The 26,434-nt window shown below is 38.8% G+C and overlaps 2 long non-coding RNA genes across 3 annotated transcripts in view; one reads left to right on the top strand and one right to left on the bottom strand.

Annotated features, from left to right (window-relative positions):
- Positions 1–26,434, bottom strand: part of LOC112843254 (uncharacterized) — a 46,502-nt gene that overhangs the window by 12,462 nt on the left and 7,606 nt on the right. The window lies entirely within an intron of this gene.
- LOC112843253 (uncharacterized) lies at positions 20,423–24,366 on the top strand. 2 transcript variants are annotated; one of them, XR_003215468.1, is made up of 5 exons: positions 20,423–21,416; positions 21,797–22,057; positions 22,151–22,316; positions 22,776–22,898; positions 23,203–24,366. It is a non-coding gene; the product is annotated as an uncharacterized LOC112843253 (long non-coding RNA). The 2 variants fall into 2 exon arrangements; XR_003215467.1 differs by having other exon boundaries at positions 20,423–20,659.

Consider the following 26,434-nt stretch of genomic DNA (forward strand, 5'->3'; position numbering starts at 1 on the left):
CTGTAGACGAAATTAAAAATCAGAATTCTGCCACCGGGACCGAGTCTATTGTCACCCTGACTTGAAATGGCGTAGGTGGATGCGGCTCTAACTTCTGGGTGAAATAACACCTCCATGCGTGGACTACACCGACCTGTCAAATGTCCAGCTGAGTCTCAGTGTCAAGACAGGCAATTCTACCTGAAAGGCAGTGAGGTAGGTTTTTAATAACCATGTCTATACTTAAACCTGGCTAATCAATCATTCAACTTGCACGAGGAAGTTAGAAGATTGCGTAAAACTGGAAAATATCTGTTTTTCACCCTGTTGTAAGACTCAGTAAACGAGAAGGTGGACCATACAGACACACTGGCCTAATTTGACATCTGCAGTTGGCAGATTGCATACAGTTTGATTAAATGTGATATTTTACTGTCTGCTGAAAAGAAAAAAAAAAAGATGAGACCAGTGGTTATTATCTCACATGGATTGCTGCTTTTGGAATCCAAAAACAACAACAACAAACTGTTAAACTCAATTGGTGTTTCCACTCAGCTAAAGCAGGAATCAATCTGCTTTAATAGGGACAGCTGGGGTCCATTTGGTTGACCACGCAGTGGGGCTGACCTAATTGGCATGTCAATGTCTATTATCAGGAAACCACAATTTGTCTCACTTTAAACCGAGAGAAAGCCTCACGGTTCCAAAACGTTGGCAAGTTATTTTATTATTTCATATCAGAATCAAATGAGAAAGTGAACTAACCAGATGAGCTGCCTCCAACATGGAAATTCACTGCTGTATAAAACACAATGTTCCTCGCGTGTGGCTTAGAAAACAAGTCATGCTGAAAACCTTGAGAGGCATCTAAGCTCAATCATGTTTTCCTTGAGTTGAACATATTTTCTAATTATGCCTTGTCCCCTTGGGCTGACAGAAATGTTCTCCGAGCAATAGAGTTGTGACATTTTAAAAATGAGGAATGCCAGACAATTAAGGCTTAAGTGGGATTACCTTCTCTTGTGCAACCGTAACTTGCATGTTAGGGTGGAAGGCTGTGTGCAGCCCAGTGATGTGCTCTTTATTCTTGTCTCCTATCCTATAGTTTTGCTTGCCCAAATGTCACATGAGATGGGGGATTGTTATTACTAGTTTTCTTCCCATGCTGGGGTGAAGCATCATGTCACATGAGTGTACACTAAGGCCACTGACATCAATTTAACCCAAGGGTCTGCTTGCAAAATGTCAGGTTTCTTAGGTGATTTGAAGCCTAAATGTAAAAAAAAAAAAGAAGATATATTACATATTTCACAGTCATTAAAATATAAATATAAAATTATTTCCTATAGCATGCATTTTAGTCACTTTTAATAAAAAAAAGTAAATTTAATGTTGTTTGTCCTCATGTTGAAATCTCTTACAGATCATTTTCTGAGAGCAGGAGATGTGCAGTCATGACGGCGACTATCTATCATGGCATCTCAAGTCAGTGTCAGAAAGTAACACCCATCCACTGTCTCCTCTTCAGTGGCTGCATAAATAGCTGCTGAGATTGCTGATTGATAATTATTCTTATCTCCAAATGTCTCCTGTTACGAGGAAACAAATAAGGGGGAGAGGGAAGCTGGAGCTGGCAGGCAGAGGTCAATGGGAGGACTTCTACATTTCATCCGGCACACATTGAGAGATGGAGGTGCCAGAGTGTGACAGTCTCCGACCCCTAGGTGAGATCTAAGAGGGATGATAAAGGCAACTGACGGGGAGAAAATTGGCACATAATTACAAAGGCTAGAGGGGCACATTTTGTCTACCCTTGTCTCTTTCTCTCTGTCATATAACACACGCGCACGGGCAGGCATGCGTGCACACACGCACACAAAAGCAACAGCGACATGTCAGGAGGAACACTGTGCAGCGTTCACAGGTAGACACTGAAATTACCTTTAACTCCAGTTCCACCATAATACCTGCTTGTTGTTGTTTGCTTTTGCTTGTTTCAGCAGGCACTGGTAAAATATGCCATATCATGACATTTTAGAGGAAATGGCCTCATTTACATGGTGACCTTTTGCCTGTTCATTTCATGTCAGGCTTTGAAAAGTTAGGTCATCGAAGTTTTACCCTGGAAGTATCTGCTTCTGCTATTATATTTACTGTCATAATGGAGCTAAATGACAGCAAGTTTATAAAACTGGCAGGTCCAAGCCAACAATGATGTTAACTTTTGTCTGAAACAGGGAATACTTCAAACCAGTCGTGCATCTCTTAGACAGTCAGATTACATTTAGTTCCATTAGAAAAAAATGAGCCCTAAACATGGAACAGCAGAAAATAAGGCCAAAGTGGTCGAGGGTTTAGTGTGAGAGTGTCTGAATATCAGTGTTTAACCTCAGGATCTCATTTTCACATACCTGCTAACTTTTACCTACCTCAACCAAGTGCTCAATACATTTTTCAGCCACTTTTATATTTCTGTACCATTATTATAAAGGACAGCTTTTTGGAAATGGTCAAATCGAGGCAGAAGAACCAGAGACACCTTGTCATACCTGGTTCCTACAATACATCTTATTTTGGAGACTTAGGCATTTCATGATTATAGAAGCAAATCCGTCACTGTTTTCTACAGGTGATCGCATCAAATACACTCAGAGATCCATTTCATTTAAAATGAAACGTTACAATTGCTTGCAACATTTCAATATTGGTGTGCCCACTGACATCCCCCTACCACACAAATACCCTCTCCCAATGTCCCATCAGCCACCTCTGCTGCCCATTAATCATGTCATGCGTCCTTCTCCGGCTGTACCCCAGGGATTGCTGAGGGGATCAGAGGACTGAACTGTACTTGAACTGGAAAAAAACGTAATAAAGCAGTTCAAGCAGCTGAACCAAATCGTGTCTTAAGAAAATTATGTATGTGCATGTGCGTGTGCATGCTTGTGTGTGTGTGTGTGTGTGTGGAGGGGGACAAGAGAGACATTAAAGTGCTGTGATGCTGGCTTAACTAGCAGTACTGTCCAAATGGATATGCTTGGCTTTTAGTAATGTCATTCCTTCTGAAGTGCTTTCTTAATCCCAAAGAGTTTTTTTTCCCCACTGTGGCCACCCTTGCTTTCTATTTCACAGAGGCAAAGTGGGCACAGATATATCACATTCTTTTTGCTGGTCATCAAAAAAAGTGATCAAAATTTTTTTAACTGAACGGCATCACGAATGTATGGAAGAGGATAAGGGCCAATGGAAAAAGAAAAGTGGGGACATCCTTTTTATCCCCAGAATTCTGAGAAAAAAGTCAGAATTCTGACTAAATGTCAATTTATTGGTTTCCTTGCATGAGGTTATTGTGCTGTTATTTCATGGATGAAAATTAATTAATGCTCGTATTATTTTTTAAATCTTTTTCTGGAGTTGTTTTAAATTTCATCATGTTTCATCTGCATTTTTGTTTGGGATTCCAGTTCAAGCGGGTTTCACTCCATCTCCTGCTCCGGTTTAGAGAGAGGTCACAAAGGAGGGTCGGCTTACACTGGTTAAACCATGAGCTGACAGGTGGCTTGGCCTGGTTCACCAGAGACGCTTTACTCCTTAAAGCTACAGTTACAATGATTTAGACAGGCCTGTTTTAAGAATTCATTTGTTCAAGCACTGAACACTTCTTAAAGTATAAGACTGTATTCCCATTTAAGATCCACAGGCATGAAAAAACAGCACTTGCAAGTTGGTAATTTTAACTGTAATTTCTCATGTGATTAAAGAAAAAAATACATTCCTATCCATTTGAATCAAATCTCCATTGCTTCCCACTTACTTTACCTAGATCATTGTTATGGGTTGCAAATGATGATGATGATTTAGTGCTGTAAGACAGACAATGATCTGACACTGTTCCAATGCCGGATCAATAGCTATGTTGACAGAGAATCCAGATGAGCCAGCATTGCCCTAACAGTACAGGGCCTGCTCCATTATGCTAAACCCAAGGCTTGGGAGGGCAGCAGTAATTGTCTAAACAACACACCCCACATTCCTCAGTTGATGCCGCATTGACATCTAACATATTGGATTCCATGCTGGAGCAATCAGGCCAAGACTGCAGTGTTGGGGCACTCGAAGATGCGACCAGGAGCCAGGATAATTAACATTTATTGATACATGACTGCTGTAAGCCTGTTTGCCCAGTGAATTAAACCAGCTCATTACAGGCTTAATGGTGGGTAGGGGGGATAAATAATAGATGCTGGTCCACTCACTGCCACTTTAGAATGCATCAGGAGACACTCCCCCCACCACTGCCTCTCCTCCCCACCATTCCTGACATCAATTTGCCCCACACAAAGTCAAGGCATCCTCCCTTGAAACCAAAACTGACATCGCCACTTTAATCCCATTCAAATGGTCTCATGTGGGCTAGGTTGGAGATTTTAATGATGGCAATTGTGCATTAAAGGTTAGATGTGCTGGATACAAAATCAGAATTCGCACACAGGCAGGCACATTTTCAGTATGTTGAGGATATGATAATTAGCAGTGTAAATTATGTTTAGGTTACAGCTCATAGATTTTTAGCTCTGTGGGGAGGATTTAGAGATAAAAACATAGATGTCAAGATTGAAAAAAAAGTTATTTATAGGTGCAAACATCACAGAAAGGCTGTTCACTTGCTCTGTTGTGTGCTCACTCTCTGCTGCCTTAGCTCTGCCTGAAGAAATGAAAAAACCAATACAGCAAGGCATCCTCACAAACAGATGATGCTTTTTGTTGTGCTTCTTACCTTCTGTGCCTCTCTTGTCCTCTCCCATTGTTCTCCTCCCTGACAACATAACTTTCACCCTGCTGCTTCCTCACCTCCCTCCTGTAACCCCACATGAAATCCTGCCTTGTCGAGCTTTAACCTGCACAGCCTTGTGCATTTCACTCACTTCAGAAGCTCATAAACATACTGAGAGCAAAGTGCGGAAGAAAGTAGCCATGCTTTAGATGAGTGTTTGATTTTCCTCTGTGTGCACACCACTGCCTGATCCAACAGTATCTTTTTTTGGCTATGTTGCAGGCTTTTTTTGCAGACCATTACAGGATTGACACAAAAAATATGTGGATTTTAAAGGCAGTTCCATGGCATTTAATTGATGCAAGGCAGTACATTATGTATCAGGAGTATATTTTTCTTGCAGTTTGTCAATTGAGCACGATTTATCAGTATGAGATGTTGTACTTTAGTTTAATGTCTTGTGAATATATCAGCTGTGTGAACAGACTGCCTGTAATCTCATCAAAAATACAAAACTTTACACAGGCATGTTTTATAAATTATTGGAAAACAGTCTAGGAAGTTCATGATTTTTTTTCTTGTTTTTTGCAAAATTACATTAAATTTAACGAACTGGAAAAAAAAGATAAGAATAAAAACCCTCCGGCAATAAGAAATCAATTGTTGTTAATAGCATTTCCAATAAGTGTGGGAAGATGAGAGGAGTTGTCTGTTCTGTAATATGTAAAGATTTCACAGATATATTCCTCTATTAGATTATAATCACATCATTTCTTTCAGTCTTTCTTTAAACTCTTAGACCACTTTGCCTTGAATGACAAACTGAACCATCATTTCAATCTCTAAAAGTTCACCTTAAAGAAAAACTTTATAAAAGGCTTAAGAGCCCCACTATTCAGTAGCATCTATTCGTGAAACATTACCACACAGCAGCCACATAGTCATTGTGATGTCAAATGTATTGATGCATGTTTAAAATGGTTCTTGCATAAGCACCAGAGGTCAGTAACAAGTGGATTTTCGTTTACACAACTTATAACGTATGAACCCTAATCTACTACCCCCCACACACAGAAAATTATGATAGGCAACACCAAAAATTTTTAAACATGTGGGACTCGGGTCCTCCCTGATCAGTTGGATCCTGGACTTCCACGCTGTTAGACCCCAGGATGTGAAGATGGGCAGCTCCACTGGCTCAGCGCTGCCTCTCAATGCTGGATCCCCTTTGGGAATGAGTCCTCAGCCCCATCTTGTACTCACCGTTCACACATGACTGCACAGACATGCGCAACTCACATGCCATGATTAAATGCACTGATGATACCACTGTCATTCGACTGACCTTGAAAAACAGATATTCTACAACTTAAACCCTAGACTTCAATGTGCCATGACAACAAACTCCAAGGTGCTTATTGAGGGCTGCAGTTAAATTACACACGCACGCACGCACACACACACACACACACACACACACACACACACTCGTACATAAAGGATGGCACACCCTTATTTTGGATTTTAGAGGAACAAGTCAGCAGCTTCGGAATCTTGACTTCATGTTAGTGGGGTCCTTTCCTCACTCATCACATCATCTGCACGATAATGAGTCAGTGGCTCCTTTTCACATGAACAAATCACACTGTGCAACTTTTACTGATGCACTATTAGGAAGATACTTACAGAATGTTTGACCACCTTGTAATGCAATGGCATTGCACCTCAGCAGCAAAATTAATGGAGAAATTCAATGCCCACGAGTTCAAGAGAAAGGTTAAAAATATTGCCAGGGGCATCAGAATCCCAACTCTGAACTGATGCTGTCAGCCTGAATTTTGCCATCAGGTTTGGGAACAGCGCAGGCATCTGAACATTTGAAATATACCAACATCCTTTCAACCAACACATACGCACTCACTACGCTCCTACTATCACCTCTTGCTCTGTAGGTTGTCAAAACTTACTATCAGCAAAGCATATTAGCACTGGTGGGATTTTGAATTAGATTCTGGATTTAACAGGGAGCCAGTGAAGAGAAGCCAATATCGGAGAGATATCTCTTTCTAGTCCCTGTCAGTACTCTTGCTGCAGCATTTTGGATCACATGAAGGCTTTTCAGGGAGTTTTTGGGACATCCTGATAATAATGAATTGCAGTAGTCCAGCCTAGAAGTAATAGATGCATGAACTAGTTAGTAGTAGTAGTTTTGTGTCATCTGGATAGCAGTGAAAATGTATGCTATGCCTTCTGATGATACTGCCTAAAGGAGCACAGAACCCTGTGGAACTCCATAATTAACCTTAGTGTGTGATGAATGCATTGGAGTCCATTAGGTAGACATGATTCAAACCACTGCAGCACAGTACCTGTAATACCTACAGCATGCTCTAATCGCTCTAATAAAATATTATGGTCAACAGTATTGAATGCTGCACTCTTCAAATAAGCCATTCCTCTGCAGATGATTAGCTAGCTGTTTTACGATATGTCAGTGGTACTGAAAGTAGCCGACATAATGTTACATCTGTGAGATGATTATGAGTAATTTTTTCTCTAGTGGTTAAAATCTTATTTGTGAAGAAATTCATGAAGTCATTACTGGTTAATGTTAAATGAATGGTTGGCTCAACAGAGCTCTAACTTTTTGTCAGTCTCCAATTCAGTGATCCTGGAATGGACTACATTTGTTACAAGTATCATTTTTGCTAAAGGAGGCAGAGGAGTAACTAAACATCTGACACAATGGGCAAGAAAGTGCAAGAGGGAGAGGTGAAGAGGCCATGTTGCTAGAGGCAGCTACCAGCTAAGATAAGCTAGCAAATCTCTAAAGACACAGTGAGTGAATACTGTGAAAACAATTAGCGGGTGAATCAACAGAGAGTGTGCTTTGGATAAAGCACGTGAAGATTACACTATGAAATACGACATTATCAATAAATTTTTAATTGAAAATTATGTAACTGGCTAAGCCGATAAGTTACATAAAAACCCCACTGTGTGTTGTAACAGGAACAGGAAGTGATACCAAGTGAGAGCTTGGTGAGAACAAACAAATCTTGAATCTTCGTCTTAAGTCTGACCTCATCAGTCAGTATGAAATCATACATCAGGAAAAAGACGCTGAAAACAGACCAAATGCAGTCAAGAAAACGTCTGGGATGATCCATCCACAACGCAAGGTTAAGTATGAATATGCTGCTGCGTGGTTTGGGTGACTCGCTGTAAAAAATGACAGATCCTAAGCTTCATGTATTGAAGTCATAGCTAGCCTCAGAGTGATTCTTGGGTAAACCATAATTGTAGTTATATTGTAAGTTGTGTTTTAAAAACTGAGCTGAAAGATGTGTTGCACATGAATAGTGCTAATAAAAAGCCAGAGCGGGCTACAGAGACCACTGATTATTGTTAGGGGGTGTGTTTATATTAAATAAACAAAAAAAAAGCATTTCCACAAGTTAAAATGACAACAGCCTTAATGGATGCAGTTTTATAGCATTTTAACCTCAATTTTTCTATTTGTACTTGTTTCTACAGTACAAGTGGACGGATGATTCGTTGAAGTCTCTTTGGTTGGTTTTCAACTCTACTTTGTGTTGTCGGCTTTGATTTCAACCTTTAACACTAAAAGAAAGTATTTCTTCATTAGTGTAGGGATTTGTGTGAGCTAGTGGCACTGTAGCCCAAGGTTTGCTGGTGATTACGTACCTGTGAATTTCAGTTGGTGTTACAAAGCAAAGTAATTTAACAAGTATATTATTTTCCCCATTGAGTAGTTAAATAGTATAACGTATTTATATTTTAAAGTAATGAGTGTGTAATGTGTAATATAGTACCTTTGTTGTTTTGTTTTTGCTTTGTTTTTTAATAAATGACCCCAAAACTGATAGTTCCAGTCCCTTAATTGTGATATATTTTAAGTCCCAGCAGCCCCACAAAAGTTCTTTTTCCAGTCTTTTAAACTGTTGGGACAGGTGCAAACCCACTGGCAGCTATGACCGCAATGAACGTAATTTCTCAAATCTTGAACCTCAGATGTTTTGAGCATTTGTAGCAGTCATATTTCAAAAGCAGACAGAGGCTCAAGCCAGTACTTTACTACTGACGCTGTCCGCACAAATGGTGTCTGATTTGCACTTCAATTGGTTTTGAAAACAGTGAAGGTCAGCTGATGGGATTTCAATACTCCAACCATGTTTCACGGGTGCAGATAAGAGAAGAGAACTTGTAAGAGAAGTGCGCTCATTGTCCTCATTATGTCACTCCTGCCATTGGCGGGGCTGTTGCAGGTTTGTTTGTTCTGGCTTGTAGGAGGACTCCTCTGGTTCTGCACATGAGGGTCTATGAGCATGTCAGAACTCTGAGACATTTCACCAGCCTTAAACCTGCACTGGGAATGTACTGTCAGACTCGTATGACTCATAACCAGACAGATCTAAGAGACTTCTGTAAATGTAATACATATGCCCTTATAGACACGAGTGAACAAACAAATGTGTGGCATTGTTTTAAATGAGATTTTTAGTGAAAAAATATTCAGTGTGTGTATTTGTGGTCTTTTTTTAAGGTTAGTATTTATCCAGGATATGATTTGGCTGCAGCTGAATCACCATTTTCCCAATTTTTGAGTAACATGAGAATAATGCTACAGCTTCAGCTTTACTACAAAACAATGTATCTAACAGCTCATTCCACTCTGGATCATTGGATGGAGAGAAAGGCATGAGATATTGTTTATAATTATTATTGCTGAAAATTACTCAGCTATGCATTTGCAGGAAAAAAACTTCCTTGAAAGAAAAACTAAGACTTATTATCATGTTCTCACTGCATTTAATTGTTGACATATAATCAATATTGTATTTGTAAAACTAAAAAAGTGCGGTAAAAAAATGTAAATACTAAGTTATACAAGACCAATACTAAGTTAACCTTAGATATTTTCAACACTGCATAAACAAACAGTAACTGGCTTGCCCTTTTTGTCAGACATATCATACGCTGTAGCTCAGCGCATAAGACTCGAAAAAAAGAGACATTATAGCTGTGGAGGAAAGAGGAGAGCGCAAATTGTATTAAAATACTACATAAAACGAGCATAAATGCTACACATACTTCCATCATTTTTATTCATTCATGCTAGTGTTCAGCTCGTTGTAGAGAATTAGCACTGCCAGATATTTCTCCCTCTCATCATCGAAAATACACATTTTTATTTCTCAAACGTCGTTCTCAAAGTTGTTTAGCGACTCTGTGACATGATGACTATCATGGCGTCACTGTAGTTTTTGTGCTGTGTTCATGCACTTGGCTTTCTGAAGGACATTTCTGTATAGCTTGGATGGTACTTTTTTTTTTAGAGCCAATACTGTCACTAATAGGGTTAGAAGCAGTCTTTGCTGCTATCAGCACCCAGTTATAGGAGGCATTACAGAACAGGTGGCTCTTCAGTTGCTTTGGCTTTGAAGATTCTTAACTCTGACAGGCGGAGATGACTTTTGCTGAAGTGGTGTCACCACTGTGTTTTGAACATTTTAGCCATTCCAAGCTCTGTTGGAACTGCCACTGCTGAGTCTGTGTAATATCGCCTGTGGGTGCATTTCTGACTTTTACTTTGCTCCTTTTTGCTTTCTGTCAGTGCTTCCTTTTTTGTGACCTGAAACATTTTTTTTCCACTACAATTTTTTCCTACCATCTGTCCGAGTAATCTACGAAGCAAAAAAAGAAAGAAAAAAAAAGCTACTTCAAAAAAAGCTCCAGTCCAGCCTTTTTAATGAATATATTTGTAGTTTAGCTTTATATATGAGGCCCTCATCCAAATAAAAAATGCCCTGGTCCTTCCAAATAGATTGTTCAGTTGACATCAACAATCATCTAAGGTTATTTACTTGCACTTGAATTTCATGCAGTAATTATATTTCAGAAATGGATCTATTTTTATTTGCTTATAAGAGTTCTCCGTAAAGAATATTCAAAGTAAAGAAAATGCAGCATGTGCTGCACTGTATAAAGACTCTACCAAAGGCTCCAAATATGCAGATATTGTACATTAGTTATTTATGTTCAGTGCCAACTGTCAAATCCAGTGTGGGAAGTAATGTGACATTTGTAGCGCAGCGAAAATAAGGGTGTGAAGGACAGGGTGATGGAAGGCCTATAACCATTTGCCTTCAAGACAGCCAGCTCACTTTAGTCTCTCATCTCATAATAACAGTTAGTGCTTACATGACTAGTGTCTCTCTCCATAAACCTAACTAACTGACTCCGGGTAGACTGAAAAAAGGAATGTAAAATTTCTTCCATCTTGTGTTCTTCCACAAAACGTTTAAGATTATAACACTTTCAGAAACTTTAACCTCCTTATTGGGTAACAAATTTCTGTTTAATACAGTTCCTGTCATTCCTATGCAACAGATGATTGCACTTCAGGCCCAGGCACAATTTATTCCTGTGAACTACAGGAGTGAACTAGATTCGATACCTATGCAGATTTTTAAGGTTTTCAGTCTTGGCATCTTACACTGTTTACCATGAAAAGACCTTAAATTTTCTATGAGAGGCTGAAGAAAAGGTTAAAAGACTACTAGAAAATATAATTTCACCAATTTAATTATACTGCAATTGGGGTTTTTTGATGTAGCTTTAATACTGTAGTCCCATTGAATCTGCAGTCCCATAAAAAACTAAATACACCCCATGATTCAGTAGAACCACCTATAGCAGCAATTACTTGAAGTAATTCTTTTCTGTATGACTTTATCAGGCTCTCACATCACTGTCGAGGAATATTAGCCCACTCTTCTTGTTGCTTCATTTCACTGAGGTTTGGAGTTTTTTTGTTGTTGTTTTGTTTTTTCTTAATGCACATACCTATAAGGTCCCTGTACGGCATTTCAATCAGGCTGTGGTCTGGACTTTGACTCGGTCATATTGCAGCATCTTGACTTTCCTTTATAAGCTATTTTGTTGGCATTTACTTCTGTGCTTGGGATCATGGTCCTGTTGCATGACCTAATGTGGGCTGAGTTTCATCTATGAGACAGATGGCCTCACATTTGACTCGAGAATACTTTGGTATACAGAAAAGTTCATCTTTGACTCAATAGCTGTGAGGAGCCCAGGTACTGTGGCTGCAAAACAAGCCATAACTAGAAAAATTTGCATTTCCTGCGAAAATGCTGTGTGGATGCCTTGACGCTGAAGCTGTCTGCTGAAAAGCTGAAAAAGATGAAAAGTTGCAAAAAGTTGTTGTGGAGAGATGGACAATTCTCCTGAAATGAGCAGAAGCTGCTGAGAATTGTGCTGATAACAGGTGAAAAGGCTGAAAGTTTAGCAGAAAAGAGGTGGATCAGCAGAATTTCTGCAGAAAAGAGGCAAAGAAGCAGAAACTTGCGCTGAAAAGAGATGAATCAGCAGAGTTTCTGCTGAAAAGAGTTTTTTTTTTCTGAAAACAGCCAAAAAAGCTAGAATTTGTGCTGAAAAGGGGTGAAAAAAATGAAAATTTTGCTGAAAAGGGGTGAAGAAGCTAAAGTATACCAAATCAAAGTATTTGTGCCAAAACATAGTGTTTCTGCCATATTGTGGTACTACTACATTACAACATGAATACAGATTAAAGATGAAAGAAACTGGCAACAAATTCCTCCACTACAAACCAGTCTGATACCACTTCTTTGCAGTGTTCACGTTTACTAAGGCACTACCCAAAGGCGCCACAAGAGGGCACTCCAACACAACAGATGACCTATGTACACTGATGCACTTAGTAACAGTCAGCCTCCTTGAATTGGCAGAAATACTGTGATTTAGTAGTAATACTATAACATAACAGATATACTGTGATGTTGCAGACATAGTATGTTTTTTCACAAATACTACGATTTCGCTCAAATACTATGAAATTGCAGTAATACTATGATTTTGAAGAAATGCTATGATTTGGTAGAAATGCTATGGCTTAGTAGTAATACTATAACATAACAGAAATTTTAATTGGGCACAAATACTCTAATTTGGCACAAATACCATGATTTGGCAAAAATATACCATGATTTAGCAGAAATACTATGATTGAGCAGAAGTACTAAGATGTAGTAGAAGTACTTTGATTTAACAGAAATACTATTATGGAGTAGTAATACTTTCTGCAATCAGAGGTACTGCTTCTGTCTGCTTCATCAGGCTGTGTACTTGTATGTATTTCTGCCATGGAGCGTTAACAAGAATCTGAGGTCCGTATTAGACAAACTGCTAACATCATAAAACTTTGCAGAATTGTAATAAATTATCAATATAAATTACAGGTCTGTGATAGTGTATAAATTTGTAGTGAAAAAAACCATGTGGACCAAGGTGGAATTGAACCCACGACCTTTGGGCTGCAGACCCGTGTCATTACCAAATGCGCCACCGGCAAAGAGAGCCAGTGCCTGGAAAACAGGGAGATGAGCAGTCAGAATTAGATCGCGGTGAGAGGCGTAAAGCGCCGTTTTCTGGAGTTACAAAATGTCGTGTAACTCAAAAACTAGGTGGGATAGAAGCACAATTCCTTTACTGGGTGAATCAGCAGAATTTCATGAACTTTGACTGCGATAGCTCTTTGTACCTCCGTCGCGGAGATATGACGAGAGAAGAAACGGCTTCATTTTAATAGTTTGAAAACAAACGTAATTTATGGCTAAACAGTAAGATGACAGTAAAAACTGCTCCAACCGTGAGTGTCCGCAGTGCTTGAAGATGAATTGGCACCAGCCTCTCATCTTAACTTTGCTTTATTAAAATTATTGTGGCATGCAGATGAATCTTGCAAAGAAACTCACAGAGAGAGATTGAGCCTGTATTTCCACCCCAAGCTGGTAGGGGGAGTTTTTTATTGAACATACTTGCTTGTGCCACAATGTGCTTCAAGGGTCAATAACAGCATAACAGAACTCACTTATGGTACTGCATTCTTCCTATAAAACAATAACTGTCAGTGACTTTGTACCGTAGTATAAACACAACATTCAAGACAACAGTTAAAAGTAACGTAACCATAAACAATGAAACAAGAACATCTAAAATGCAGCACATGTCCCAAGGCATGATGGGAGAGAACTAGCTGTTCCCCCAACACGCCACATTATTTATGATTTATGATTTGGCAGAAACACTGGGACTTGGTATAAATACTATGATTTACATGAAATACTTTGACTTAGCAGAAATTCTGTAATCTAGCAAAAAGCACTTCAGCATAGCAGAAATTCTATGATTGAGCAGAATTACTAGGATTTAGCACAAACACTATGATTTGTCTAAAAAAAACCCCTTTATTTTGCAGTTATATTGTGATTTGGCAGAAATACTATGCTTTGGAACAAATACCAAGATTTGGCAGAAATACTATGAGCAGTAATAATATAACATAGCAGAAATACTGTTATTTTGTGGAAATACTATGCTTTGGCACAAATACCATGATTTGGCCAAAATACTATGATTTAGCAGAAATACTATGGAATTGCAGTAATACTATGATTTGGAATGCTATGATTTGGTAGGAATACTATGCCTTAGTAGTAATACTATAACATAACAGATATACTATGATTTTGCAGAAATTCTATGTTTTTGCACAAATACTGCAACAACTAGTACTACAAATACTACAAGAAATACTATGTTTGGGCAGTAATACTATTATTTGCTATAAATACTATTATTTGGCACATATACCATAATCAGCAGATATACTATAACATAACAGAAATTCTATGACTTAGTAGTAACACTAATATAACAGAAATTTTAACTGGCCACAAATAACATGATTTGGCACAAATACCATGATTTGGCAAAAAGATACCATGATTTGGCACAAATACGATCATATTGCAGAAATACTATGATTGGGTACAAATACTATGATTTGGCACAAGTACTATGAATAAGTACAAATACTATGATTTGGCAGAAATACTATGATTTAGCAGAAATACTATGTTTTAACATAAATAATATCTTTTGACAGAAATTTCTGCTAAAAGGTACTATTTCTGCTTTTTAGCAGAAATACTGTAATTTTGCATAAATACTATGATTTGGGATAAATACTATGATTTGGCAGATATACTATATTCAGCACATAAACTATAACATAACAGACATTCCTGCACTTAGTAGTAATCTCATAACATAAAATAAATATTATGGTTCTGCCCACAAAACCATGATTTGGCACAAATACCATGATTTTTCAAAAATACTATGATTTAGCAGAAATACTATGATTGAGCAGAAGTACTAAGATGTAGTAGAAGTACTTTGATTTAACAGAAATACTATTATGGAGGAGTAATACTTTAACATGGGAGAAATATTGATATACACACACACATACACATAGAGCAAAGTGTACAGGGGCTGTTAAGAGTCTGGGCTTGGTATATCTAGGTCAGCTAAATTGGCTGCACCTGCTGTAATCAGCACTTACACACACAGACACAGAGACAGCTATGAGTTTTCTGCAGTGTATTTCTCACATTCAGGATTCCCCTCGAACAAATGGCCATAATTTCCTAACCGTAGGGGCTAGAACGCTCATTCTGTGAACAAGTGTAATTCATGGCCAAACGGTAATAGGTGAGGAAAAAATTCTTGAATTGTGAGCATCAGGGATGTCTGAAGATATATTGGCACAAGCGTCATGTCTCAACTTTGTTTCGTTAAGGAGATATGACGAGATATGACGATTTGAAAATGCCTCTCATTAGAGAAATCCAGCGGTGATTTTGAAGAAACTCTCCATTGAGTTTCTATGGAGAGTTTTGAGACTTTGTGTTGGTCTGAGAAGATTTGCCAAAATTCTATAAATCCCACAACAATGATAGTGACATTTTCTGAAAGCCTGCAAAAATACCTACGTTTTGATGTATAATTTGTGGGAGTTGAGTGGAAATTGAGCGAGTAGCAAGAAGTTGTTCGGACATGAAGAGAAAATTCAGAATGGACGAGTGTACACTCTGAGTTAATTGCATAGCAACCATAACAACGCATGTATTTTCTGAAAAATCACAATTTTGCAACTGAAAACTTAAAGAGAGATAAGATTAAAACGGTAGAAGATCTGAAAAAGCTGAATCATTCAGGAATAGCCCAATAGTCTGAGAACATTTTAAAGTTTGAATGGAGTTTCTAGGTGAAAGTATGACAAAGTAGTTAAGTTTCAAAAACAAGCAAGTTTTAGCAGAATTGTGGAAGTTTTCCATTCATTTCAATGGGACAAATTAAAGGAAAAAAGTGTAATATTTTAAAAAGTATAACAGTAATAAACACCAAAAGTCATAGCTGCAATAAGCAGAAAGAGCAGAACAGTGTAGAGTTTGAACGGAGAAAATCGGACAAAAACTGCTGAAGTAGTTCAGTGCCGAAAAACGTACGGAAGCAACTTGAAGATGAAGAAAAGATAAAGAATAAAGAGAAACAGGAACTCAATAGTGTGGAAGCCCTTGAGGGCATCCACACAATTAACACCTCCTCCACCACTGGGGTTTATCAGTTGACGGTTGCTGGTGCCAGTATACTGTGTTGTGTTTTGCCCAAATATGGAACGGTGCATTATCCACTTTGGTCTTGTTTGCTGACAGGAAATAGTTCCAGAAGGTTTTGTTTTTATGCAACTTTGCAAACTTAAGCTGAGCTGCCATGGTTTTGGTCTGTCATGTGCTGCAAACCCTTCCAAAAAAGCCACATTTTTTGGAAGAGTTGAATTTTAACATTTGAATTGCTAATTGTAAGGTCTGTAGAGTCTGAGATGTGGCTCTTGGGGTTTTTCCAATTTGTCTGAGCGTTGTCTGACCTTAGGGTCAATTTGCCGGAACGTTAACTCCTGGAAAGATTGTGGGATTATGTTAAAACATCTCTGAATGCTGCAAATCAGAAAACTGCCAAAACATCAACACCTTACTCATACTAGAGCAATCCAAAATATGTTCACCGTTATTAGCAGTTCTCAATAAGATTGTTCTGCTAAATTATTCTTGATTAAGCTCATTACTGCGATAGACAAGGTTAAAATCCTGGAATAACTCACTTCACCTTAACAACAGAGCTTCACCTCATTTAGATGATGTGAAGACTGGCAATTTTTTGCAAGCAGGAGAACAAATGTAAATTACAAATTCTACATTAGCCATGCCTCGCTGGTTTTAACTGCACAAAAGAACAGACGGAAACCGGTGGCCACTGCTGCTACTGGTGCAAAGTAATTTTCAAGAGACATGCTGGTCAATCTCTGCTGAACAGCAAAACAACATGTGTCCTACAGCTTTCCATTTGAAAACTAATGGAGCTGTTGGGGCAGAGATGTTTGAGACAAGTAAACCAAATGACACCAAAACAGCTGCTGAGGTGTGGTAACGATTTACATCTGCACCGCGGGTTACATGAAACAAGAACACCAAGAGTAACATACAATTTCACACTCTTAGACTCATGAACACTCGTGCCGTGTGCACACGCATAGACGCAATCCACTCAAAGGAAACACCTCCGCATCCTTCTCGGATGTTTTTATCATTCACTGTTTGATCCCACTTTCCTTGACTGTGTGTCTAACTTCAAGCCTGGCCAATTCAAGTGGCCAGGTGCAACCTCTTCAGAGTAGCTAACACAACAGCCCTCCAGTTACCATGTTTGCACCAACACCACAATCATATGCAACAAATTATTCTGCCTTTTCACATTGCAGGACTGAAAACATCAAATCAGCTGTCCAATTTTTCTTCTTTGAAATGTGGCAGTCACACTGACATCCAAGAGACTTTTACTTTTCCTTCTCGCTCAGGACAATTTACGTTATTTCTTGCTGTGTCAGTGAAGATGGGGAGGGTTGTTTGTTAAAGATCCAGATAGGTCCTTTCGGAGTTAGCAATCACCAAAGACAGAGCAAACATATGAATACTAACCTATCCAAGTAGCAAAAACAACTGCTGGACATGTGAAAAGCCAATTGTTTCTTACAAGAATGCCATGTTAAAAAACACTGCTGTCTACATATGTTGCAGACTTCAGTTTAAATGCCTGGTTCGAATATTTTCAGAAATTCAAAAAATATTGTTTACTGTAATGTTTTTTGCAAGGTCAATTTAGTGATCCCACAGCAGGGCCTTGAGGCTATTCCACCCCATGCCTGGTTTAACTAACAGCTGATCGGACTGAATGGGGTCAAATAGGAAGGTTATTGGGATAAACACCAAATCTGTGCCTTTGCCATGCACTCAAGCACATCTTATGACTTCTTTGTGGCTGCAGCTGAACAGGAAACAAAACAGGATGCATCTGACATTTACGCCCAGACAATGATAATATGAATCCATCCCAGTAACAGTTGCCACCACAGCAACCGCCACAGCTTCATCGATGCAAGCTTAAGTGTTACACAATCCCCAAACAACATCTGTTTAATTACATACCATTAAATCATTAGCTGATGTTCACGTAATGAGGTCATCAACAGGGATGTTCTGCCCAACACACACCTTTCCCCTCGACCACACACTGGCTTCCTTTTCAATACAGCCTCACTTAGAGTACAGCAACACGACACAAGTGTGCCTCTTTCACCCACCACCACCACCATTTCTGTCAGCCATTCTTCTGCTCTGTTGAGTCTAAAGCCACTCTCGCCCCTCTTGTTCTCAACTCAAGCAGAATCATTGGCACTGACAAACATCATTATAATGTTCCTCAATGAGTGCTCCACCTTTAGCTGAATGTTGTAGCCTACGGGAGGATCTTTGTGGCTGACCCGCGCTTGCGGTTTGATTGTCCACTCCAGTGAATCCCCCCCACCCCCCTTCTGTTTCTTTTAGACTTTTTGGGGAACACAGAAGCTTTTAAGCAACATAAAATACTTAAAAGTGCAAAATAGTTTTTAATAATATGCCGAGGTCAAAATGACTACCAGAAAGATGAAAATTAAGAATTAAGAGTATTACTGCTATTACTGCTTCCTTTATCTAAGTCAGCCAAACATTAAACCGTAAGATAGAACTGACAACAACGCAAGAACGATGCTTAAAGTATGATTGGGAACAAATATTTTGAGAATTACACAGCTTATTTGTACAGTCGCGTATGAACAGAACAAAAAGGTTAGAGTGTGGTGCACTGACATTTTTAATAACTTACCTTGTAAAGATAAACAAATAGATAAAAAAATCTCAGGTACACCTTAAAAATCTGCTGCAAATTTGTCCAGTGCAGATCTTTTCTCGTCATTTTTGTGACAAAATAAACTACCAGGTAAGAGCCAAGTGCTTTTCCACTATTTAAATCAAATGATATTGCGATACATATTTCTATGTATAGTCTAAAGTGCGTGACTGTATGTTTAACTAATCCTTGAAAAAAACCTGAGTGTTTCACATGTATTGGCCTGCTGCTTAATGTAAATTAGTACCTTTAAAATGTAAGGGACTAATATGCATGAAATATTAAACCATGGGCAATCAGAGACACACTGTCACAGAGCCTGTTGGGGGCTTAAGTGTTCATTAGCAGTACTGCGCTTGGAGAAAGTCTCCTGCAGATTTCAAAAATTAACGCTTTGGGTCTTCTGTGATTTTGTCATAATGATGATCTTCCAAGAAAAGTCAGGCATGGCTCTGGGCAGACGTCGATATATACTAAAAGTATTATTCCACCAAATGACATACAGCCTATAATTACATATGCATCTTGAACATTGTGACATAGCAACATAAATAGTCACCTTAATTTTGCTAAAATCAAGGCTAGAAACAATAGAACAATACGCAATGGCCTACTTATGCATAATGTGGAATTTTGGAGGTGCGTCATTGATATGGCTCTGGTTAAGAAGCATGTGGTGACTTTGACCTTTGCTAACCTTGGCTAGATGATGCTATGGCCAACTGTGCGGCCGGCTGTCTGTCTCTCACTGGGTCTGTGTCTGTAGGTGACAGGCCTGGAAATGTTGCCAGCACATTCCTTTATTCAGAGGAAGAATATCTGAAAGGGTTCACCAATGCAGACATCAAATTTCCATGACAACATCTTTCTTGCCAAGATAAAGCAGCTGTTTTATTAATCTGAAGAATGAAGATCACACTGTGGTTTCACGGAAGCATAATCTTGCTTATGCTGACGTTGCTCGCTGTAAGAACAGCACATCTTATTTGTGCCATTAAATGTTGTTTTGCCTGTTCTTTAATGGAAAAAAATGCTCAGGAACAGATGTACGTGTTGTCAGAAATGGAAGCCCATGCAGGGCCTTGGTAGCTCTGTGGTCTGGGTTCACCTGCTCACTCTGTTACTGCATCCAGGAGAGATATTTGTGACAGGTGGATTGCCATGTGGCCTGGTTGGTGGGCACGCTTTTATGTGTTCAAGGTGAGTTATCGCCTACCTATTTTCTTGTGTCTTTGAAGATCTGAATGGGCCAAACAGAGAAGCGGTCACCAGTGCAGCATCATCCTCGCACTGTGCACAATTTTTTTCCTCAAATTCATTTAATACATATGTAGTCATTCATGTGGAATCATATCACTGGAAACACTTCAGTGAAACCGTAAACAACACGCCATTTGTTTCCTGAAAAGAATGTGTATTTCAAAATAAAGCATATTATGGAATGTAAAAACAACTTTCCTCTTAGAGGCACACAGCAAAAATGCCAGTGTTGATTTTTCAGTGTTAGTAGAATTCAACAGAGTTCCGAGTTAGTTCAACACTTAATCGAGTTAAAATAACACATCGGGAGTTGATTCCTGAAAAGTGTTGGTGTGGATTTTAGTCGTTACTGCATTTTAACACTGTGGGTGTTAAATTAGACCACACCTTCATTTCCTGTGGAGCTTCGCATTTCAGAATCTTCGGTCGCCATTTTTTCTTGCTGCTGCGGTAAGTTTTATTCGGTTAAATATTAAGTTTTAGATTGATGTTAGAACAAGTAACATGATAACTAGTAAAAAAAATAGTATTTATATCAAAATACATCATCTTTAAGTGTCATATTTGAATTTTAACTGTTTTTTGTTTAGCTGGGCTACTGCTAGCTAGAACTCTGCAAAGTACCAGTTACTTTCCTAATATTCATTTAGCATAATCTGGCTATTGGCAGACTGTAATGAATATTACTTAATATATGTCACAGTTTTTATTAAATGCCTTTTATTTATTTTTTAATTAAACTGCCAAAGCCTTAGGGTCAGTGGTCTCAAACTCCCGGCCCAGAGGCCACTTGCGGCCCACGTCACCCCTTCTTGCGGCCTGTATATTGAGGTGAAGAAGTATAATGCAATTTGGCCCTTGAAGTGACTTTTTTTTGGTCATTAGCCAAAAATGATTTAATATGAAGGCAATAAGGGCAGAGTGTTACAGGCCCTCATGGGCAGTGTAGTCCGTGCTGTAGGGAGAACGTTGTGTGTTTGAGCGCGAGTTAGGGAGAAAGTAGGAGCTGTTACCGAGGAGAAATGGAAGAAGAAAGCATGTAAATATAATAATAACCACTGCCGCCAAAAGGAGTGCCTGGTTGTAAGAAAGCTGTTAAGACTCGACTTTACACTGTGTTCGCTGACAGTAAAGCTACAAGCCCGACAACCCGACGTATTAGCCAGAGGTCTCTTTACCACGGTTCAGAGCCGCGGACCTGGCCGAGGTAACAAGAGAGTACAAGCATGTGGAGGGATTGGCTTTGTTAGTTCAGTGAGAGTCAAAACTAATGTGTACACTTATTTTTATTCTTATTTTCTAGTCTAAAAATGAATAACAGGGTTATATTAGGGTTTGTTAGAGAGTGGGGAGGGTTTTTATGGCTTAAAATATATAAAAAATAGAAATATGGTTTCTACTGACCCCTGCAATAATTGAGAGAATACTGTATTGCAGTCATGTTACACAGCTTGTACTACTTAAAGATGGACCAAGGATGTTTTTTCTTAACAAAATGAATTTTAGCTCAGTCTAAAGGGACTAGACATGCTAGATATTTTGCAAAGAAATGGTGTTATATGCTTGACCTTATTCTACTCTTGGAAGGTGGTGATATGCTGGTTCCTGACAAGAGATGAAGAAATCAAAGTCAGCTTTTCAAGACAGCCCCAAGACTCCTCGCAACCTGTGTTCAAATGTGAGGCTGTTGTCAGGTGATGAATGCAAGGAAGAGGCACTCAACTGACATGAAACATGTCAAAGACAACATGAAGGTGACATTTCAACATAGGCAAAAAGTGGTTCAAGAACCTGCCACAGCTTCTACTGTCCTGGACCTTTTCCCAAGAGTTCTGTACACCTGGCTTGGTAAGGCATAAAATGATTTAGTGACAGCTTTGTGGTTCCTTTGTTTGTTTTCTTGTTAATGTGTTGTTTCTGTTGTTACACTTTGTGTTTAAGGTTGACCAAGACTTCACAATGCTGTTTGTTGGGGAGGAAGTGTCTGCTAAGTTCCTTGCAAAGTGGCCAACCAAGCCAAGGATCATCAAAGATTGCAAAAATCTGTCTCAGAGTACAGAATTGGATGAGCTGCTCATTTCTGCACAGCGTTACTCTGACGAGGGTGGTAAGTGTAAGTTGGAAATGGTAGATTTTGCATGCCTTTACAGCATTTGCTTAATTCCCACAACACAATATATCACTGGACCATACCGGTAAACCTTTACTACAAATTGGAATACAGCTGTCCATTTTCTAAATCACATTGGGTTTCTGTTAATTTGTGTATGGTATGAAAACAAGCTTACAAACATGTTAAACCTGAAATGACATTTAATGTAGTTTGAACACAAAAAAAGTTACGTGATCTTACTATTGTTATGACTCGATATGTACTTCACGTGGTGGCCAGAAGATTTTAAGTCTCTAGAAAGAAATTTGTATACCAAGGCACTGGAAAACTGCCTTATTTGAAAAATTATCGGGTGTCTAAAATGTCATCATGGTATTACATAACGTGGAAAAAATGACTGCTGTGGTCCTTTAAATGACAGTAATTGTGATGATCTTAATTCCTATTCTGTAGTTTGGGACTGCGAGGCGGCTGCCAGCTTTTGCTGCTTCACTTGTACCTCCAACATCTAAGGGAGGGAAGTCTTCAAAGATTAGCACATCAGATGCTGCTCACCACCTAATGAAATTCATCAAGGTATGATTTTTAGAATTGTATATTTCTCTTTTGATGAGAACAGATGCAAATTATCAAGGGCTGATATTTTAAGATGGCAAGGTGATCCAACGTGCAGCAGATGTATCTATCCCAGACAGGCTTGGTGTTGCAGGACTGACATGTTATTGTTTCTATTAAAACTAAATGTACACATTGAAACAAAAATAATTGTGCGCGCAGAGTGAAACATTTTAATATTGTCATAATTTCAGGCAGCTATGCCTCAACATCAGATTACCAATTTTGTTTAATGTGAATCACTTGGTTTCTTTCTCTCCCTCAGGTGGGAGGTAGCACGGAGGCTTTTCTTAAGGCTGGCCCCACTCAGCCATTCGTCCTGTGTGTTGGAGAAAGAAAGAACATCATCCAGAGTTTCTACATTGTCCTAGATCAAAAGGTCATTCCCTGTGTGACACAGATGGGAGTTGCAGGTTTTGACAAGGCAAAACTTTTCAAGGCACATTTTTTATTTGCCGTGTCCTTTGACAAGGCATTGAACAACTTCTACACATTCATCCAGACCACCGTGTATGGCATTGATGTTGGCAGTGTGAAGGAGAGTCCTCGGGTCAGGGAAACAAGAGGAAGTCTTCATTGTACAGTTTAAAGATATCCACTATTCAGCACTTTGACTGGAAATGTTCATCTGTTACATTTGCAAGATACACCACACAAGTTGCTCAGTGTTATTTAAACATTTGAAGTTCCAGCATGGTTTGTACCCAGGAAGGTTTTTACGTTTGACCTGTGGAGAGCCTGGATGTTCATTTATCTTTCGCACGTACTCTGATTACAAGCGGCACTTACTCCGAGCACATGGAGACTGTCTTCACTCTGAGGTCATCAATACTTTTGAGCCTGTACCTAACGATGGAACCTCTGTTTCACAGCCTGTAAATGTGGCTCATCCCATGACAATTGCTACACAGGTTCCAGTTGAAAAAAGGCAAATACTGAACATGTGCAGCTCTGTTATTGCTCAGGTACAATCATCAGGAGTTCCTGAAAGTACTGTGCAGTGTTTAGTTGTTTCATTGGAGGAACTGGTTAATGACATCCATGCACATGCAAAACAATCTGTTGTTGACTGTTTGTCAACTGATACCATGATACAGATATCAAGTTGGGATGTATGTTTGTTCTGGTGTTGAAAATGAGATGCCTTTGTTCAGTAAGATTGTCAATATAATTGTTAGATTGCATTGCTTATCTTCTAACTTGTAAGGCTTCAACAGTATATTTCAATGATCACTTAAATGCATTTGTTATTGAGGATGGATTAGATGTCTTTGCACTGATCTCTGTAGATGATCTGGTGTACTATAGACCTTATGATAGGCAATTTTCAAATGGCACTGATGACAAAATGTACATTGTCCCATACTGTAATTTTGTATAACTTGTTTATTTGTGGTGTATCAGAATACAAAGTATTTTGGAACGTTAATGTCTTGTATTTCTTTGTAATGGGTAGATGTTAGGGGTTACTTGTAGCAGTAGAGATATCAGATTAATGGGAGTTTATTGTAATCTGGTAGTATTAATGATTTGACTGACACTAGTGTTAGTGTTAGAAAATTAACACTATTCAGTGTTGAATTTTTAAACACCAGGGCTAGTGTAAAGTACTACCAACACTATTCGGTGTTAATTTTTTAACACTTAACACCAGTGTAGAATATTTTTGACACTGGTCAGTGTAACTCAGTGTTAATCTTTAACTCTGTGCAGTGTTAAAATAACACTAGCTCATTGTTAAAAATATAACACTTTGAAAAGTGTTAATTTAACACTCAAAAGAGTGGACACATATAGACACTTTTCTAGTGTTAAATTTAACACTCACAGTGTCAATTTGACACTGGCGATTTTGCTGTGCAGGGAAAAACTAAGTGGCATGCAAATTAGAAAAGCGCGGTGACTCATGAAAGCTAATGTGACCGTGTGTGTGTGTGCGCGCGTGCGTGTGTGTATGTAGGAGGAAGTACACCTGTAAGCCCTGCACTCACTGGTGCAAAGCCTATTAGAACAAGCATAAGACATATCCCTCAGTCTGTGAACTGCGAACACACACATGCACATACACAAACACATCCAAACCTATTTTAGGGAGACAAGACGTTGTACAAAGCAGGCATGAATTACCATCCTGATCATACCCACGGCAGTCGTTATGTCACGCAAACTTATTGTTCTGTCTAATGCTGGGGTCACCTTCATCAAGCCAAGTCTGGATGTGGTATTAGGCTGTCTGCACTTGTGATTCTTTGTTCTACTTGCAAAATGTATTTCTTGTTAACTGCGGGGAATCTGGGGGATTTTCACTGGCAGGCCTATTGTTCTGCTTACTACAAAGGGTGTGGGGCTCTGGAGATCTTGAGTTACTGTAAACGCAAATGGTGGTATTCCAGAAATCCACTTAATATTACAGTGATGCATTTCCAGGCGCAATGTTTATTTCTAATCCTTTCTAAAAGATTAGTCATTCCATTGACAGCAAACCACTGTAACTGTCTTGCATTTAGCATCTCAGGCTCTTTTGTGCATTGTCCAATATTTGGTGCTGATTAAATATTGATTTCTATACATTTTGGAACACAGTGAAAAATGTTCTCTCGAGTTGGATTATATGGGGCGTTACTGGAGGCCACTCATCATTTTTCTGATTCCTGTAATTTGACTCGAGAGGTTAGAATATACCCTATACTCTGTTCTTGTGGTCTTTCAATATTTCGGTTATTTCAAGCCTTTCTTTTATGACTTGTCCCTTTAGTAGAGATGAAACTTCACTAAACTTACTTCCCAGAGCAAAAAGTCCTTTAAAGCAATCAAGGATAAGGAGAAAATAGACAATCTCCAAGAGGGTATCTCATACTGATTTGCTTGCAATGCTTATCCAAATAGTCTGGCTTCTTATCAAATTGGATTGGTTTATTTGAATAGCAGTGAAGTCCCTTTTGGTCAGCAGAAGATTATTATTGATTTAATCTAAAATTGTTAAATATGGGGCACACGGTGACAGTAGAAAGACCTTGAATTCTGAAAGCATTGTCTGCTACAATACATTGGTGTCTGCCTTTTTGCACAGAGGCAAGGCTTCTGTAGACTATTAAAGTGCATTACTCAGACAGCGATGTGACACAGAGACCAGGAGCAGTCGTAGACAAGGTGTAATTGTGGACTACTTTGTCAGGGTTCTCAGAGTACCGAACTAAATCAACAATAAATGATATTGCTAGAAATTGCTGACCTAGAGTAGAAGATATAAGATTTCATTATCTTTAAACACATTTCTGACCAAATAGAGTTTTTGTAGCTCTAATATCTCACAAATAAACAAACAAGCTGCTCTTATTCTCACTAATATGGTGCTATGATTGCAATAGATGTTACATGTAATGATTTCTCCTGGGTGAGCAACGTAACTGATTGTGGAAAAATGAGAATTGGTTTCATCTGCTGTTTCAGCGCTCTTGTCCAAAGCTCATTAAAAGCTCTCTCCGGGTGCCAGTAGA

Source organism: Oreochromis niloticus, linkage group LG20 (genome assembly GCF_001858045.2).
Source record: "Oreochromis niloticus isolate F11D_XX linkage group LG20, O_niloticus_UMD_NMBU, whole genome shotgun sequence".
Taxonomy (NCBI): domain Eukaryota; kingdom Metazoa; phylum Chordata; class Actinopteri; order Cichliformes; family Cichlidae; genus Oreochromis; species Oreochromis niloticus.